Genomic DNA, 6,873 nt, shown 5'->3' with positions numbered 1-6,873 from the left:
TGTGTGAAATGTGATCTGTAAGGGTATGTGATCGAATGCAGACGATAGGTCGTATCGTATAATACATTCAGTGATAGAGCTATGCAGGCGGTCAGTGGTAATACAATGATCAAGCCAGGATGTGATGGACATATTATTTCTGTTTTGTATATAAGTAAAGGAGGAAGGAGGCAGGATGGCAACATTGCTAATTTGAAGAGATTGTTGAACACAGAGACGCTGTAATTCATTATAATGTAGTCTAGATGGGTGTGCATTAAAGTCCGATATTAGGCACACATGGTCAGCGGAGGTATCATTAATAATACCTTGAACTTCTCCTAGCAATATACAATACTGATCAAAGTTTAACTGGCACTCCCCAGGGGAAGTATGCATTAATCACTAATATGGTTTTACCTTCGATCGTTACTTGCAGGCCGAGAAGTCTGTCAGTTTGATACGTCACTGGTTTCACGCACTTATCCAGAGATCTATGCCATAGAAATGAGAGACCTCCTTTCGGACGACCTTGAATGATGTAGTCGTGGGTAACCATCGACGAGACAGAGAAACTGTTATAATCAACATGGACCGAATCACTGATAGCCAGGTCATGGGGGAGGAGTAAGGTTTCTTGCAGTGCAATAATGCCACGGAAATCATTGCAGAACTCATTAAGAACAGGTAAATTCCGCTTGATCCCGTATATGTTCCAAGACAAAATACTTAATGACTCCATGAATTTCGTCGACCTTTGGAGATAAGAGCAGAAATCTCAGGGGGTGTGGGTGTGGCAGGTGCCGGGGCGTTGCTTGGTGAGGCTGATTGTTGTAGATCAATTTGGGCGTTTAGGGTCCCTGGGGGAGGCTGGTCTCTCTTAAGATTATAAAAGGACACACATATTTCAGAGACAAAGTTTTTACCTACAAGGACCTCCCGATGATGGAATAAGCAGGAAATCCTGTATGCAACTCGACCTTCTACCTTACACTTTAGGCTATGAAGAATGGGGGGTCTGATCCTGTTAATTTCCTAACATGTAGCCTGATGGCATCTTCAGTCACAGAGGAATGCAGGTTGTGGACAACGACGTGGCATCTCTTTGGGCGGTGGTGAGGGGAGATATTCCGGGATGAATGCTGGTTGACCTGAATGCGGTTGCGGTCGGGTCGGGACTTTGTCTTACGCCATCCCTCGTCGTCTTCTTGGGCATTTGACATTAGCGCGCTGGCATATGAGTCAGTCGTAGGGGGGGAGGGGGGAGAGGTATGAGTGGGTGGTACTTCGCTTGAATCTCTTCTGTCTAACGATGGGGGAGGGGGAAGTGGTGGTATCCAAGACTGGTGTTTGCTTCGTAACGATCCTTGGCCCTGTATCCGGCAGGCCAAATAATTAGATTTTTTTTTCTTTTTTTTTTTTTTGGCCTCAGACAATTTCTCTTATCCAGACTTGAGACTGAGTATTAATGTATTTTTAAACTCTAAGGTATAATGATGATAATCCTAATAAAAATAAAAATAATAATGATAATGATAATAATAATAATAATAATAATGATAATTAATAATGATAATAATAATAATAATAATAATAATAATAATAATAATGATGATAATATTAATGATAGAGAGAGAGAGAGAGAGAGAGAGAGAGAGAGAGAGATTCTGTATTCGAGACATAGATCTTTTGATATTCTCTTCATATATAAATATATATATATATATATATATATATATGTATATGTATATATATATATATATATATATAAATATACACATTTATATCTATGCGGAACAATTGCTCCCATTTTGACGGAACTTGCCTCTTCTAATGGGGAAGTGGACCCAGGCTTTATTTTCTGAATTCAGACAACTCGGAAGGCAATTTGTAAAAGATTCCCGACCATTACACGTCGCTCGCTTGTTATTCGCTTCCTTGAGGCTTCTCATTTGGCTCCTCGAACGTCAATCTCCTGCCAGAAAACCCCTTTTAGCTCTCTGGCACCATGTTACACTTAACTCACAATTCTCCCTACACCCCCCCACCACCTCACTCCTACCTCAATCTGTTATTGATCTTGGTTTCCGTTTTTTTTTATTTGTGTGTTCATGTTACGCAACTCCACACATACGCACGGACAGAGATTCCCCCAACCACAAATACGCACAACAAGGGACCCGCCAACCACACATATGCCTATTCAGAGACCCCCCCAACCCCACATACGCACACACAGACCCCCCCTCAACCACATATACGCACACACACAGACCCCCCTAGACCCCCCCACCACTGTTATTAATTTTTTTCCCGTTCTTTTTTCTTTATTTATGTTACACTACCACACATACAAACGCTACACACGGCCAAAAACATGCGTGCACATAAATGTATGTGTGTGAGTGTTCTTGTATGTGAACAGAATAAGACCTTGTTAGGTAAGGGATGCTATAAGTAGAGAGAGAGAGAGAGAGAGAGAGAGAGAGAGAGAGAGAGAGAGTATTTTTACGGGTATTTAGATTCATGTAAATGTAAACTGAATAATAGGAGGCATATTATACAGATATATATATATATATATATATATATATATGTATATATTTATGTATATAATATATATGTATGTATGTATGTATGTATGTACAGTATATAGTATATGTACATATATATATATATATATATATATATATGTTTATGTATTTAATACATATATACATCATATACATATGTATGTCTCTCTCTCTCTCTCTCTCTCTCTCTCTCTATATATATATATATATATATATACATATATATATATATTTATACATATATATATATATATATATGTGTGTGTGTGTGTGTGTGTGTGTATGTCAGTTTATTGTATTGTATAACAAATGCACCATGGATATCAAATGAATATTATAAATATTATAAAAGATCACAGGAAAGCATCCATTTTCCATAATGAATTTGACCTTTGACTCAAACGATTACACACAAATAAATCCTATATCCTTTCCCAACAAAATAAATCATTCATCAACAAACGAATAAAAATAAACATATTTAATTTCCAAAGATAAAATTCGCACGGAATCGCCAAGGGAGGAGGTGAATTAGCATAAAAAAACAGATAATTTTTGCGAGGTGGAACAAGTAAATTGAACAGTCTCATTTTAAAGTAGGGATGACATTGCATACGACATAGGAACAGCCAATGTTTGCCAGCTGTTCCGGAAACAAATGAAAGATTCAAAACCTGTGGATTCGTTCCAAGTAAACTGTAGCGTTTGAAAAAACGATTTTGAATGCTCTTATAGAGGAAAGATAGGCCCCATTCTCTCTCTCTCTCTCCTCTCTCTCTCTCTCTCTCTCTCTCTATAGATGCTCTTTCAAGGGATCTCTCTCTCTCTCTACCTTTGCTCTTATCTCTCCCTGTCTCTCTCTCACTGGTTCTGCCATCGCTCTCTCTCTCTCTCACTGGTTCTTCCATTGCTCTCTCTCTCTCTCTCTCTCTCTCTCTCTCTCTCTGTGTGAAAAGAGAGAGAGAGAGAGAGAGAGAGAGAGAGAGAGAGAATATGTTCGAAATCCAAGTATAAGTAATATATATATATATATATATATGTGTGTGTGTATATATATATATATATATATGTAATATATATAATATATATATATGTATATATATATATATATATATGTATATGTATATATATATGTATATATATATGTATATATATATGTATATATATGTGTATATATATATATATGTATATATATGTATATATATATATATATATATATACATATATGTATATGTATATATATATATATATATATATACATACATATATATGTGTGTGTATCTGTATGTGTGTGTGTTTGTTTTACTTTAAAAATAGCAGCGAAAACAAAAGTTACTGAGGAAAATAAACAGATATATTCATATAAATCAATTTTGAATAATAGATATAGGTGAACAATAGTTTAAATTCCCATCTTAAAACAATATTGTTGAGGCTTTTATCAAATATGTAATATAAAATTTATTTAAGTTTATGGTATATGGTCAAGTTTTCAAGACATGTCGAGCAAATCTTGGTGTAAGTAACATTCTTAAATTAAGGATTTCGTTAAAATTACTAAATACTCCTTTTATACTTTCTAACTTCTTATCTAACACTTAAATATATTATTATACGGCTAAGACAATTCAATGAAATGTTATGCTTGATAGAATAAGGATAAAACACAATAAACACTTAATGGTAGTTAGTCCAATGACCAATTACTGTTCAGGTCTGTCTCCTCTTTCTCGTAAACAAAAACCACAACGTAGATCTTGTCAATACCGGTTTGAAATGAGTGACATTTTGGGGGAAAAATTACCAGTGAAGGTGTGTCACTTTGTGAGGAACTGCTAGTCCGTCAAACCTGGAATGTTGTCTTAGAAGCGGTGCATATATTGGCAACTACGATAAGCAATTGTTGCTAAAAGAAAGTTTAGAGGAATGCAGGGTAATAGATAGTGATATTTATAAAGGTCTCAAGTTTGAATGGCCATTTTTTCATTAAGAGCAGACTACCCCCTTTCATTTGAATCTATAAATCTAATATTTAATGTATTTTCTCAAGATTGTGTGAAGAATGAATTAGTATTAATAGTGAGATGATGTGTCTACCTGGTCAATGCACCTATCTGGATTGGTTGTCCACAAAATACAAGTTTGGGAAATAAAATTCGATTAACTGCCTGAATCCACATTGGGAATCCGTATCGTGAAACCCAACATTGATGTGGAAAATGTGATTGGATTTGAAAATGTAAGTGAAATATTCAAGTGAAATGACTTGATGATTTTCAACTTAAATCTACTTTTGTAAACAGGAAAAAGTTTTATTAGTAAACAGATAACAGAATAAAGGCAAATGTGATTGGATTTGCAAATGTAGAATATTCAAGTGAAATGACTCGACGATTCTCATCAATTTTGAAATACCTTTTGTAAATTTGATAAGGTTTTTTTTTAGTAATCAGTTAACAGCAAGTCTATTTATTCCCCCAGAATGGAGGCAAATGCGATTGAATTTGCAAATGTAAAATATTCAAGTGGAATGACTTAATGATTTTGATCAGTTTTAAACCAAACTTCATGAATTTGAGAAGGTTTTATTTGTAAACTGTTAACAAGAAGTCTTATTTATTCCCCCAGGGTGGAGGCAAATGTTGTTAGATTTTCGAATGCGAAAAGTTTTTTTGGGAAAAAAAAATAATCGACAACACTCGTCCTCTTCTGGCCACTGGAAAGAAGTCTTCTCTAAGGTAAGTGAAATTTATAGTAAATCATGGCAATTGTTGCTGTCCTATTGTATACTGTGCCCTGTTATATTTTGGATCCGTTTCCAATATATGGGAAAATTTAATACCATTTTTTGATAGTGTGCTATGTATGGTTTCGCAACACTTTCCATTGAGTTTTTTGGATCCGTTTCCAATATATGGGAAAATTTAATACCAATTTTTTAATGTTATATTGTGCTATGTATGGTTTCGCAACACTTTCCATTGAGTTTTTTGGATCTTTTTTCCAATATATAGGATAATTTATTATATTTTTTTTTTTTGTTAAATGTTATATTTGCTAGTTTAGGCACTTTTTTTTTATTATAAGAAAGGTAATTATTGTCGTGATAATTCTAAACATTGTTGAATTTTAGGTATTGTTAGCTGGATTTCTCGAATTTTGTAAGATTGCTGCATTTCCTGTAAATAACAGGAAAGGTGACTTCTGGTCGTGATAATTCTAAACATTATATTATTATTACATGGTATTAGCTGGAGTTCTTAATTAGGGAATACATTTTTTTTAACGTAGCTTTATTTTATATATATATAATAAGCAAGCTGACTTATGGTAAATTTGAATCTAAACATTGTCAAATTATTATATGTTGCTTGGTAGAGTTCTCAATTATGGAAGACGATTTTTGAAAAATATCTTTTTCTCATTATTGATAGGAAATCCATTTCATGATTTTGTAAAACAATAATTTTCGATCCATTAAAATTTCTAAACATTGTCGAAATATTAACTGTTATTAGCTGGGAGTTAATGAGGGTGGGAGTTAATGAGGGTGGGAGTTAATGAGGGTGGGAGTTAATGAGGGTGGGAGTTAATGAGGGTGGGAGTTAATGAGGGTGGGAGTTAATGAGGGTGGGAGTTAATGAGGGTGGGAGTTAATGAGGGTGGGAGTTAATGAGGGTGGGAGTTAATGAGGGTGGGAGTTAATGAGGGTGGGAGTTAATGAGGGTGGGAGTTAATGAGGGTTTTTTTTTAACGAAGCTCCATTTCATATAAATAATATGGGAGCAATTTTATGATTTTGTATAATTGTATGATTTTCAACCCAATAACATTATTTATAAAAGAGTTCTTGAATAGATCTATAGCTTCTATAAAAGTTATATAATTACATAAGAAAAGTGGTAGATTATTTAAAGTCTCTTACAAGTAATGTCCTCTAAGTAAACGTTGTATCTACGCATGTTAAGAATAATTTTTATAGGAAATGTTTATTAATGAGACGAAACGAATAGCCGGTTTTGAAAATGATTTAAATTTTCGGTTCGGACAATTTAAACGAAGACGGTTTTCAAAATTATTAGAAATTTTGGTTTAGACAATTTAAACGAAGACATTTTTCAAAATTATATGAAATTTCGGTTTAGACAATTTAAACGAAGACAGTTTTTCAAATTATTTGAAAATTTGGTTTAGACAATTTAAACGAAGGCAGGTTTCAAAATTTTTTGAAAGTTTGGTTTAGACAAATTACACGAAGACGGTTTTTCAAAATTATTTGAAATTTTGGTTTAGACAATTTAAACGAACATGGTTTTCAAAA

The 6,873-nt window shown here is 33.9% G+C and overlaps 1 long non-coding RNA gene across 1 annotated transcript in view; it reads left to right on the top strand.

The window, feature by feature from the left end:
- The first annotated feature begins 4,321 nt into the window (after nucleotides 1-4,321).
- Nucleotides 4,322-6,873, top strand: part of LOC137622870 (uncharacterized) — a 148,355-nt gene continuing 145,803 nt past the window's right edge. Inside the window, exons 1-2 of the long non-coding RNA XR_011040507.1 lie at nucleotides 4,322-4,791; nucleotides 5,181-5,290. This is a non-coding gene — a long non-coding RNA (uncharacterized lncRNA). The remainder of the gene's footprint in view (nucleotides 4,792-5,180; nucleotides 5,291-6,873) is intronic.

Source organism: Palaemon carinicauda, chromosome 29, assembly GCF_036898095.1.
Source record: "Palaemon carinicauda isolate YSFRI2023 chromosome 29, ASM3689809v2, whole genome shotgun sequence".
In the NCBI taxonomy this organism is placed as follows: Eukaryota; Metazoa; Arthropoda; class Malacostraca; order Decapoda; family Palaemonidae; genus Palaemon; species Palaemon carinicauda.
Note: the sequence above shows the minus strand (reverse complement) of the source record. Positions and strands in the feature narration are given on the sequence as shown.